The sequence below is a fragment of the Alligator mississippiensis genome, chromosome 1, assembly GCF_030867095.1.
Source record: "Alligator mississippiensis isolate rAllMis1 chromosome 1, rAllMis1, whole genome shotgun sequence".
In the NCBI taxonomy this organism is placed as follows: Eukaryota; Metazoa; Chordata; order Crocodylia; family Alligatoridae; genus Alligator; species Alligator mississippiensis.
Window position 1 is genome coordinate 326360740 of NC_081824.1, and position 12999 is coordinate 326373738.

Consider the following 12999-nt stretch of genomic DNA (forward strand, 5'->3'; position numbering starts at 1 on the left):
GTTTCAAGTTGGCAGTGGAGCAGTCAGCAGGTGGGTGCTAGCTTCATTAAAGCTAACAAATGACCCTAGGGGGACCCTGGGATTGGCTGAGGGGGCAGATCAGCCTCCATTTTAACCCAGGCCCTCAAAGAAAGAAGCAGCAGTCTGAGCTGAGCAGGCAAGGAGGCAACATCAGGCTGAGCTACTCCTGGAACATCTTGGAGGTAAGGGTAGGAGCTATAGATTTCATAGACATTAGGGCTGGAAGGGACCTTAGAAGATCATCAAGTCCAGCCTCCTGCCCCGGGGGCAAAAAGTCAGCTGGGGTCATAGGATTCCACTGAGATAAACATCCAAATGTCTCTTAAAGGAGTCCAGAGTAGGTGCTTGCACCACCTCTGGAGGCAGTCTGTTCCAGGCCTTTGGGGTTCGGACAGTAAAGAAGTTCTTCCTTATGTCTAGCCTGAAATGGTCTTGGAGGAGTTTGTGACCATTTGACCTTGTCGTTCCTTGGGATGCTCTGGTGAACAGGCATCTTCTCAGATCCTGATGTACACCTTTTAAATACTTATAGGCAGCTACCAGGTCCCCCTTGAGCCTGCGCTTTTCCAGGCTGAAGAGTCCCATGGCTCTCAGGCTGTCATCATAAGGCCTGTTCTCCTGCCCTCTGATCATGCATGTGGCTCTCCTCTGTACTCTCTCAAGCTTCTCCACATCCTTTTTAAATTGTGGAGCCCAGAATTGGATGCAGTACTCCAGGGGATGGTTTGGAGGCTCCTGGTTCTAGGCATGATGTGAAACTGAACCCTGCTGGGGAAGGGTGGCCTGATGGGACTCTCTGTGGCAGGGTAGTCCTCAGGAAATGCCAGGCCAGTTACCTCCCCGGTGAAAGGTGAGGAGGGGCGCCTGAAAACTCCAGCCCCTGCCTATGGGTGGGTTACCAACCAAGGAAGAGACCTGGGCCAGGTAAGCCCAGAGGGGGACACCTGAGCCCAGTGCAGTGGGGCCAGACATGGTGGTAGCCACCTGAGCTCCACCAGGTGAAAGACCCCAGCAACCCAGAGAGAGGCTGAGTGATAGTGAAGCCCAGAAGCAGCCCAGAGAGGGGCTGAGCATGTAGAGTGGCCCAGAGAGGGGCTGAGTGTGGAGAAGCCCAGAGAAGGAGCCAGAGTGTAGATGAGTGACTGTGAGATGAGTGGCCCTGGTGAGAGGGCAGAATTACCTAATAGAGAATGCAGAACTACCAAATGAGGAAACAGAATTACTGGAAAAGAGAATGCTTGATTACTGAATGTGACAAGGTAGACTGCCTTAGGCATTGGTAAAGGCCTAGTGTATGCCACCTGACTGGAGGTCAGGTACTAGACCACCTATGTGAAGGCCCAGTGTGTGCCCCAGCTTGGAGGCCAGGTGCTAGGCTGGATATGGAAGGCCCGGTGTGTGCTCCAGAAGGGAAGCTAGGTGCTAGGCCTAGAAACATCAGTGAGGCATGGGACATGTGTAAGGGAAGCTTGGAGTGTGTATCAAGACCCTTGGCACCAGGAAGGTGAGTAATGGGCATCTTCCTGCCTTAGAAACAGCAATCATATTATTTTTCATCAAGGCATGGCAGGAGAGTGAGGTGGAGGTTTACTCCTGAACAGGCTGGCAGTTGGCACTGAGACCTGACCCTAAAAGGCCAGCCTGCTACAATGGTGTATTGGCTGGGAAACATCAGCCTGAAGACCAAGCACAGGGAGTTCCATGCCCCCTGCCACCACAGTAATTATCTTTGGGGAGGAGATATGTGGCAGGCACCTGCAGTGCCCACCACTTTAAGGTTTCAAGTTGGCAGTGGAGCAGCCGGCAGGTAGGAGCTAGCCTCATCAAAGCCAACATGTGACCCTAGGAGGGCTCTGGGATTGGCTGAGGGGGAAAAGCAGCCTCCATTTTAACCTAAGCCCTCAGAGAGAGAAGCAGCAGTCTGAGCTGAGCAGGCAAGGAGGCAACATCAGGCTGAGCTGCTCCTGGAACGTCTTGGAGGTAAGGGTAGGAGCTATGGAGATGGTTTGGCATGCCCAGGGAAGGGTGGCTTGGTGGGACTCCCTGTGGTGGGGAGTCCCCAGGAAATGCGAGGCCAGTTACCTCCCTGGTGAAAGGCAAGGAGGGGCGCTTGAAAATCCCAGCCCCTGCCTACAAGTGGGTTACCAACAAGGGAAGAGAGCTGGGCCAGGCAAGCCCAGAGGGAGACACCTGAGCCCAGTGTAGTGGGGCCAGACGGCAGCAGCCACCTGAGCCTACAGGGTGAGAAACCCCAGTGTTAGGGACCAGGTCTCTCAAGAACCACTTGAGCCCCACAGGATGAAAGACGTCAGCACAGGGGCCAGGCACAGCAGCAGCTACCTGAGCCCCATGGGTGAAAGATCCCAGTGGCCCAGAGAGGGGCTGAGCGATAGTGGAGCGGCACAGAGAGAGGGGCCTGGAGTATAGATTGGCCTGGTTGAGGGACTGTGAGATGAGTGGCCCTGGTGAGAGGGCAGAACTACCTAATAGAGAATGCAGAATTACCAAATGAGGAAAGAGAATGCTTGTTTACTGGATGTGACAAGGTAGACTGACTTAGGCATTGGTAAAGGCCCAGCATGCGCCACCCAACTGGAGGCTGGGTGCTAGGCCACCTATGTGAAGGCCTGGCGCGTGCCCTAGCTTGGAGACCGAGTGCTAGGCTGGATATAGAAGACCCGGTGTATCTTCCAGAAGGAAGGGCAGGTGGTAGGCTTAGAAACATTATCGAGGCATAGGACATATAAGGGGATGTTGGAGCATGTATCAAGGCCCTTGGCATCAGGAGGGTAAGCAATGGGCAGCCTCCTGCCTTAGAAACAGCAATTATATTATTTTTCATCAAGGCATAGCAGAAAAGCAAGGCACAGATTTAGCCCTGAACAGGCAGGCATCTGGCACTGGGTCCCAACCCTAAAAGGCCAGCCTGTTACAGGCTGCCACTACACCCACCACCCTTCCACCACCGTTGTTGCCTCTGAAGGTAAGTAAAGACCATCTCCTGTCCTTACTGGGCTCACATTCACTTCCCTGGTGCAGCCCAGGGAGTTTTGCAGGGTCTTGCTTCTCTGGGACCATTCTGTCAGGTACCCCTCACTATCACATTTAGTATATACTTATGTGCTTTGTGTAATTGAGGCCTAATTCTTTAAGGGTAGGCTGAATATGTGTTTTAAAAAGAAAACCCCATCTCACTAACTTTCTTGGCTTTATATGGATATGTATATTTTGAAGGATTTCACAGACAGATTGGATAATGGGAAATGCATACACCCTGGTAAATCTAGATTTTTCAGGAAGGCTTTGATACAGTCCCATTTCATGGACTAGTTAAACTAAAGACAGCAGGGTTCCTGCCCGGACCATGGAAAAGAATAAAACACTTGGCTACAGAACAAAACATAGAAAATAGAGATGAAATGGAGTTTTGCCCAACAAAGAGGAGAGAGATGCATTGAAGAGTGTCTCTGTGGAACACAGTACTTTTACCTGTAACTTCACTTTGTTATTTTAATTACTGTGAACTTGAGAGAAAAGGGTGCTCTATAGCCATTAAGCTTGAACTGATTTCTAGGCCCCTGCAATCCCACTCAGGTCACTGGAGTAGCCTAAATTGTCATTACTCTTGGCCCATGAAGCTGAAACAATTCTGCACTTTAAATCATGTTTTTCTATGTGTGCATCTAAAATTGTACTGTTATCTAAATACCTGCTCCATCAAAATATGCCATCATAAACAACTGGTAAAAGTAAAATACAATAAGTTGAACTAAAATAAAAATTTCTGGAACAAATGACTATCTGGGATTATACCAAGTGTTCTCGTTACCACTTGGCACAACCATCATGTTAGATCTGGGAAAAATGCAGAAACATGAGAAGACGAAAGATAAGAGCATAGAGAACAAAGGCTTCTTAACTATGCTGTAAACTTCCTCTCCTCCCACTCTCTCCAAGGAAAACCATTCTGTTTATTTGACCCAATTCAAGCAACTAGCTTGTAGTATGTTCTGAAGGGCTAAGTACAGAGAGTCAAAAAGCCCAAGGCTGAATCAATTCAATCTTTGCAGGTTGGTCTAAACTGCATAGATTGAACCAATAAGCAGACATTCAATTTTGATTCTAAAAATGCAGTCACATACTTGCAGTGGCCCGTGTCAGGAGCCCGGAGGCGCTAGAGTGTGGCTCACTGTTCAGCTGGAGCAGACAACTTGGGCCAAGGCTAGCTGACCCACCCTCCCTGCAAGGGGGGCGGGGGCTTGTGGGGAGGTACAAAGCATCCGGAGATGCAGGGGGACTGTGGGTTAACTTGAAGTTGGAGGGGATCTCAGACAGAAGGGCAATAAACTGGTTTAACCTAAATCAGTTAAGTCTGATACTACTACATCCATCCAGGTTTAGCTTAAAACAATTTTGGCCATTTTGAAAGCAATTTGTGTACTGAACTTCTGTGTTACAGATTTGAACCGGTTTCCAATCACTTATACCAGTTTGTGTAATTTTTGTCCCTCGCCCTGATGGCCAAACCTACCTGTGTATATACAGCACGAAGATGGTTGATTCTAATTTATTTGATAGACTGCTCTGTGCATGTCCTTTCACAGCATCTGATGAGGTGGGCTCAGACTCGTGAAATCTGATGCATCTTTGATTTAGTTCGATTCTCAACTGGGGTACTGGAGCACCCAGAGGTGCCATAAGACCCTTTGAGGGTGGCCCAAGTTGTGAGAGGATAAGCAGGTAAGTTCATGCTCAGGCTCTTCCCAGCCTGGTCACTGCCCTGCCCCCACTGCCTGGCCCCTCTGCAAGGAGATAAGAACTGTAATAAACAAGTTAGTTGGTTGGTTGGTTGGTTTTTTGTTTTTTTTTTAGGGTGCCACTCGGTTCACAAAAGTTATGAATGGGTGCCTCAGGTCTATGAGGGATGCATTGAGTCTATCAAGGGGTGCCTCAAATCTAAAAATGTTGAGAACCACTGAATTAGTCTATAAAGTGCATCTCTACCCTGCTTTCTGCATGATACATACTAGCTAGTGCTCAGATTTTGTGTGCACACAGGAACACAGTTATTAAATTCTGTTATTTGTTGTCCTGTATATTGTCCTGCTCATTCTTATCTTGTGACTGTACAGTAGAAAGGAAAATCCATACCATGAGAAGTTTTGGGGTTTGTTTGTTTTTTTTTGTTTTTTCTCTCAGATTCATTCACTTAAGGAAAAAAAAACCCAACAGCACTGTATCTATGCAAGCAGCAGCACTCAAGATGTACTCCAAGTTCACAATAATGGCTGACAATTCACTTTTTGCCAGCTTTCATGCAATGATCATGCTTCTACTTTTTGCATAAATATTTGGGCTCCCCAGCTCCAAACTGGTGTCTTACTAAATGGTAACTATTGAGGAGAGGTAAGTTCCAAGAACTGATGAGATGGAAGCACACTCATCTTTTATGGTTTGACAGTGTAATATCTGGGGTAGGTCAATGCAAATATAGAATGACATCTCTTTCCTCATTAATAAACTCTGTAGCTTTGATGCTTATCCCAGATCTCAAGAAACTTGGCCCAGCGATTTGTGGTCATAACTGTACCTCCAAAAAGAATATTCCATAGGGTGAATATCATCCATAAGAATTGCACGGATCTGGTTATTTCAGGGATTGTATGTTGAACAACTGCTGTAGGAATAAGTCCTTGTGCTTCCTGGGTCTCTATCTTTTTCAAGGTACTATGAAAACCTCACAATGTGTTTAGAAGCGCCAAGGAACCTTGTGACTAGTTTTGAAAAACTACAGCAGAAACCTTTCTTGCTGAAGAAAGAACAAAAGCTGAGGTTTTCATCGTTGTTTCCATCTTGAGAAAAGGATTTGGAAATTGTGCCATTTTCTGGAGACATGAAACTTCTCCAGAGAGCTGTAAGCTTTTGACCTCTTCTCCCAAATCAATTTTGTGCTCCAGACATTTTCAAATCTCCCATGAGGGAGAAAGTGTTGGATAAGAACTCAAAGAATGGTGCAATTGCAATGATATAGTGCTGTTGTATCATTCTTATGGCTATGATGGTCTAGAGTACACATGAGAAGGAGAAAGGTTTATCTTGCATATCTCCCACCTGTATAGTTGATCCAGTCAAAGATTTCGCCAAACAAATCATGCTTTTCATAATATAGTGCAGACATGGGACGGAAGTGAACTTGAAACCATATGTCTAGAGAGATCACAATGCTCTGTGGGTTTTTGTACTGGTGTGATCCCATCAGCAAGTGTATCTAGTGTAGCCATGGAATGGATTGTTTCTTTCTCAATGAGAGAGGCAATGCCCTTGTCTACTTTACCTACAAATGTGCGCATATATATATGCATCTTTGAGGGATACTGGATGATGAAAAGATGTGTAGTTCTAGCCCGGATCTAGTCCTCAAGAGTTAATTGCACCCTTACTTTCTCCTCCACTTGCTTTGGGGGAAAGTTGTGAGAGGGACTGCTGGGAAGAAGAACAACAAAAGTAATATTTTTTTTGTAGGAAGTTAAGGCTGTACCCTCCAGATGGGAAGAACATTATGACAGCCAAGGGAGGGAATCCTATTGTTACAGAGGGATTCTTTTCCTCATGGTAACTTGGTTAGTTTAATTTTATGTTGATGAAGATTATCTCATACAATGGTGTGGACATGCTGTACCCTGTGGCTTCCCAGCTCAGCCCCAGCTGGTGCTCCTTTCCCTTGCACCACTGAGGCCTCCCACCCAGACAGAATCCATGGTTCTGGCCTCCACCCAGATGGAGCCCCTGGCCCCAGGCTGCAGGGGCTGCCTGGCATGGCTACCAGCAACTGGGAGTGGGAGCAAGGTCACCCCACCTGTGGTGTATGCTCCTTTTAGTGAGGTCCCTGGAGGTGACTGAGCTCCAGGCCCAGGTAGGCAGACTTAGCGCCATCAGGGCCCATGAACAGAAGACTGACTACTACTGCAGGCTCTTTTCCTGAAGAACAGAGAGAGAGAAGCACAGATACCTGACTATGGGAAGATGGACAACAGGAAGATCAACCGGGAGCTGCACCCAAGTGATGCTTGGAAGACTGTCATGTCACGTCCCAGGACACACAGTACCAGGGTCACTCCTCCTTCGGAACTGGGCAACAGGTACGCCCCTTTCACACCAGCAGCACAGACATCAGCAGAAGCACCGGCTCTGGATGACAGGAGGCAGCTGGCTGCCACCCCTAAGAAGAGACGCAGGGTGGTCGTGGTGTGCAACTTGCTCCTGAGAAGGAGAGAGAGAGCGATCTGCCACACCGATGCCCTGGCCCATGAGATCTCCTGCCTCCTTGGGGCCCGTATCCAGGATGTGGCAGAGAGGATTTCTAAACTCATCCAGCCCTTCAACCACTACCCCATGCTCCTCATCCACGTGGAACTCATCCAGCCCTTCAACCACTACCCCATGCTCCTCATCCATGTGGATACAAATGACATGGCTTGGAGCAATCCTGGCCAGGGCATGAGCGACTACAGGGTTCTGGGGCCTGGGCTCAGAGGGTTAGGAGCCCAGGTCACTTTCTCCTCGATTCTTCTGGTTACAGGTCATGGACACAGGAGGGATAGATGCATTGAACAAATCAACAAAAGACTGAGGTGTTGGTGCCATCAATAAAGGCTTCTGTTTCTCCAATCACAGTGCTTGACAGGGCTTTAAACTAAGATTTCTGGGAGACGGGCAGACAATCACTAGTACAAACCCTGGAAGTGACAACCACAGAATCATCAGGTCAGGCAAGACCAGCAAACTCATTCCTACCCCAGACCAAAGACCGGACTCTTTTAAAAGGACAGGGAAGCCCAGGGCTTCCAGTGGCAGGCTTACCTGCTTATACACAAATGCCAGAAGCATGGGGAACAAACAGGAGGAACTGGCACTTCTGCTAAACAAAAATTTAATACAATTCATAGGGATAACGGAGACCTGGTGGGACTCCACCGATAACTGGACCACAGGTATTGATGGCTCTACCTTATACAGGAGGCATCTTGTTGCAAGGAAGGGCGGGGGTGTAGCTCTCTATGTACACATTCCTACAAGCAGAGATTGGCACCCAAGGAGGGCGACTTGCAACCCTCTGGCTTAGAATGTGGTGAAGGGGATATAACTGTAGGAGTCTATTACAGACCTCCTAACCAGGAGGAAGAGCTTGACCACCAATTCACTAGGGAACTGGCAGAGGCTGCACACTCTCAGTGCATGGTCATCATGGGCGACTTGAGCCACCCTGACATCTCATGGGAAGAGCATTCAGCCAGATCTGATCAGTCATGAAGCTTCCTCACTTGCATCAAGATCTTGCAAGAACTTGAAGTTCTTGAACAGGCTACTATCAAGGAGAAGGTGAGCAAAACCCATCTTGCATTAATAGTAGTCCTGTAGCATTGTAGCTGTGAAAGTCTAGGAAATGCACAGGAAGCAAGGAGGGGTTTGTGTGTGTGTTTTTGTGATCTCTTTCATTGGACCAACTGGATAGCTGGGAGAGATGCTAGACAAACCTACGGGCACAAAGAGCTCTTCCTTAGGTCACTGGTGCAGCAGAAAGTCTTAAAATGAAGACTGAAGTGCATTCTGTTAGTTAAATTCTAGGGAAATGGGATGGTGGAAAAAGATGCAGAGACTTAAAAGTTGGAATTTTTTTTTTTTTTTAAAGATACTAGCAATCTATGAACACATATCAATGAATTACCAAACTAATTAAATACCTCAGAGGAGTAAACATAAAACTATTATTTTAAAAACTTTAAATGGTCTTAGGCTAGGAAAACACTTGCTCTGGTTATTATTTACTTTTGCCTCATAAATCTGATAAGCATGATTCATTAAGACTTTAATATTAAATTTGTTGTTAAATTGCAACTAGCAGGTGGATTCACTGTCTTTATTCCCCTGTCTCTTTTTTTTTTTTCCTGAAGGTTTGGTCTTCAGAAATGTAGAAACTGAACCTTGCTCATCTACAGATGGACAAGATGCGGCAAGGTTTCTTCAGTTAACCTTCCCATAATTGTAACTACAACCAAACTACCACTAGAGCATATTACAGGTTTGTCCCTATATGACCACATTCCTTACTTCTTCAAAATTGAGGCTTCCAAGTGTTCTGATTTATAACAGAATAGAAGATGTGGGTCCTGCCTACAAATGTTCAAAATAAATGGTATCAACTGGAAATACCCCTTGAATCAATTGTTATAGTTTGTAAAATGCTCCTATGTGCTGACATTCTCTGCTAAAATAAAACTTATGCTGAATTAAGTTTGTTCTGCTAGTTAAATTTAATTTAGTTAAATTTACCTGCAGAACAACAGAATACTAACATATTCTACATCCGACTTCCCTGTCACAAAGACCTGATGGCATCATGTTTTTCAGAAGAGGCTGCTATTGCCTCAGTTGCCCACAAGATGGCCTGATTACTTAACTCATTCATCAGTAGCATAATCAATTATTTATTTTCAAGTTAAGCATGCTGACCAAGTAGTGAGGAAACTGAGATTTGACAATGAAGTTGCTCTTTTTTTTTTTTTTTAAGGGAAACCTGCATTTTTTTGGTCATCCCAAAAAGCTTGTTCCCAGTTTGCCTCAACTTACTAATGTGTACATTTATCTGCCTTTTTGTCTTCATCAGGATTTTACATCGTGTTACTTTCCACATGTTAGATGACATGATGTGAGAACACACTTTTCTTCCTTTTTAAATGCACAGAGAGCAGGAGATAGGAGGTGCAGCACAGAGCAGATTACCTTGTCTGACTCCCTATGGTTATAAGTTGATTGCGAAATGTTTTTTTCCATATTGTTAACTGTTTCAAAAACCTCTCCAGAGTCTGACAGTTTTGTATTCTCCCACTTTCAAGGAAATGAGTTACTACCTCTTTTATAGGGCTGCTTCTCCTTCTCTAGTTTAAGTGATCTAATTTGCAGTAATTTGTTGTGGCTAATTCACTGCCATATGTTTATTTTGTAGGTATATCAAATGAGCAGAGCAAAGTAATTAAACTTCCTGATTAGCCTTTTAATTAAAAGGATGAGTGCACTGTCTGCCAAAACACTCATTTGCTAGCATGTGTATTCGCCACCCCTGTATTCTTCTGTCACACCAGGTGTTATTTACCCATCTAATAAACTTCCCAGAAATGGGGACAACCTCTTTATGACTAGTTTACTGTTACTGAGATTTTTTTTTTTTTCTTCCAGCAGATGATTTATTGTGAGAATAATTTGCTTAGAGGCTTTGGTTTGTTTTTTTTTTTGTGGAGGCATATGCCAACATTCTTTGACATTTGGCTCCTTATATTAAAGGAGCTAAGCAGGGAAATTACCAACTGCTCTTGTTTTAACAAAGAAAACTCTTCTATGCAGAGGCCTCTGAATATTTTCACATAATAGCACCAGAGGTGTATTTTATGAGTTGCTGTAGCCTCTCTGGAAGCAGTACCCATTGGGGAAATTTTCTCATAGCATTGGGCACATCTACACATGTAATTAATGTGAAGCTGTACACTCCAGCACGTATCAAACTGGAGTTCATAGCTCCTGAGAGCTGTGTTTACATGTGCACCTGGGACCACAGTATATTAAGCTGGGTCAGAGCAGCCCTGGCTGGCAGAGGTCTGGGGGGTCAGCCTCCCGGGGCTGTTCTGACTTGGTTCAATGTGTTGCAGAGGAGCTGGCTGGGGCATGAGGGTACGTCAGTATGTGCCTTGTGTGCACTAAATTACACCACCATAAGATAGTACTTGTATTTACAAATATTAACTTACAGCAGAGTTAATTAGTTTACTGAGGCCTAATAGGACGGTATGTAGAGGCTGAGACTTTAATGCACAGCTAACTGGTCAGCTCCTCAGTAAGTGTTTCATGTAGACACACCCACTGAGTGCCTGAGTCCTACATTATAAAGGGAGCTCAGAACTTTATTCATTTTAATCATTTTCATGACTAGCCAAAAGTATAAGGACCTCCCTTGCATATAAGAAATGATTTTAGAAGTCTTATCTTAGCACCCCTCATTTTCATGATTATATTATGGGTAGCATTCTATTATGGTTAGATTATAGATTAACTACACCCCTATTTTGCGGGCACTTCAAGCACACACACGTAGTTCCATTAACTACTCAAAAGCTTACAGTTAAGCACTTAGCTGCTTGCAAGACTGAGACCATAATTATTGGGAAGTAGTCTGCATCGAAGTTCTCTAACCTTTTTGGTCAGAGCCAATCAAGCTAGCAAAGATAAGATAAAAACAGTTAAGTGGTGTGATCTAGGCCTGTCCCTGTGCTGGCAGGATAACACATTCCTATTTCATGCGAGATTGGTACTTTTACAGGGTGTAAAAGGTCAGAAGTCAAAGTTTTTGCTTCTATATGGAAGGACTCTGTGTTCTACTGTTACTGACTAAGAACTACTGGTATTTTGAAGTAGTTGGGCCTAGTCCCATCTGTGACCAACTAGCTGTCTCTTAACAGATGTTGCAATTTCTTTATTAGAACTCTTCCAGCATTTTGGCTCACTAGGCATATGGGCAATATGGACAAAACAAAGGCACTTCTAGAAGAGCCAAGCCAGCCTACAGGTTTATATAGTTAATATGGGAATACAAAAAATTAAATAAAACATCAAATTTCTTAAATGCAAAAATATCCATATCCAGTAACAATTATGACAGGCATATCATGATTCTATCAGTGGAGTAATATGTGCCTTAACATGACATGCACCTCTGTCCTAATCAAAAAAAAAGGCAGCAAGAAACTAACCCAGGTGAAACTGGCTTGACTCTATGGGCCCCTATACATGAGCAGCAAAGCTGCTCCAACGCACTGTAATTACAGTTCATCAGAGCTGACTTGATTAATCGAGTCTTCTGGAGCCTGGTAATTAACGCACTCCAGCATCTCTGCACTGAAAAATGGTGGCAGGGGCACATTAACTAAAGCTTGTTCGATGAGCATTAGTTAAAGCACCCCCGCTGCCATTTTTCAGCATGGGGAAGCTGATACATGAGATGCTCTGGGCACTTTAATTAAAGCAGCTCTCGGAGCTAATTAAAAGCACCTCCCACCAAGAGTACAGGACAACCACTCCCAATACACTCTTGCAGCATGAAGTCACACAGTGGAAGGCCCTGCAGGGAGAGATGAACCTGCTGCCTATCCCTTCTCCCACCCTCATGCACTGAGTACTTCCTTCACTCTTTACATCATCCCAGCCTCCTCATTGTACCCAAAGTTCTTCCTATCTGCCACAAGAGAATGGGCAGTGATTTTAAATATGGGAGACAGCAACAAATCCTCCCCAAAAGACCCTATTGTGGTTGAGTGGGCTGATATCTCTGCCTTATCATTTGCAAAAGCATGGACCTGGAAGGGATAGGGAAACCATGCCGACTTCCTGCTACAGCAAGACCTTGCCCAAATCTGACTCATCTTGTTATCTCTACCTTGTTTCATCACCCACTCCTACAAGCTCATGAACCCTCAATTCAAACTACTAACTTATTGCAACATCAGTCTTTGCAGTGTTAGTACATATAGCCACCCTCTGGCCTCTCACTTCTTCCAGTCAAGTTAGCAGAGAAAACTTGTTACTCAAAGTTAGATGGGAGGGAGAAGAATAATAAGCATCAGAGGCTCTAAAGGAAGGATGGGACATCAGAATCATGCCGAATTCTGCAAGACAGATACCTCACATCCACTGTCCTATTATTGGTAGGCATGTGATATGGAGAGAACTTTGTTCCTCCTTCTGCAGTACCCTCTGCTTCTTCCAAAGGATAAGTACCTTTAGGAACGTTGTCCTCAACCATCTCAGAGACTGTAACCCCCAGTTCTCAATTCCTTTCCAAAAATCCTGTTTCCTGTGACCCCTAGGAAGACCTATATGCCCTATGGGCTAAGGTATACCAGAAACTGCACCCAATCAGACTCTATAAACCAG

At 45.2% G+C, this 12999-nt stretch overlaps 1 long non-coding RNA gene across 2 annotated transcripts; it reads left to right on the forward strand.

The window, feature by feature from the left end:
- The first annotated feature begins 1924 nt into the window (after positions 1–1924).
- On the forward strand, positions 1925–10312 carry LOC132247753 (uncharacterized). Of its 2 annotated transcripts, XR_009459146.1 has the most exons (4): positions 1925–2001; positions 4626–4761; positions 8973–9100; positions 9686–10312. It is a non-coding gene; the product is annotated as an uncharacterized LOC132247753 (long non-coding RNA). The 2 variants fall into 2 exon arrangements; XR_009459145.1 differs by having other exon boundaries at positions 8973–10312.
- Positions 10313–12999: the final 2687 nt, after the last annotated feature.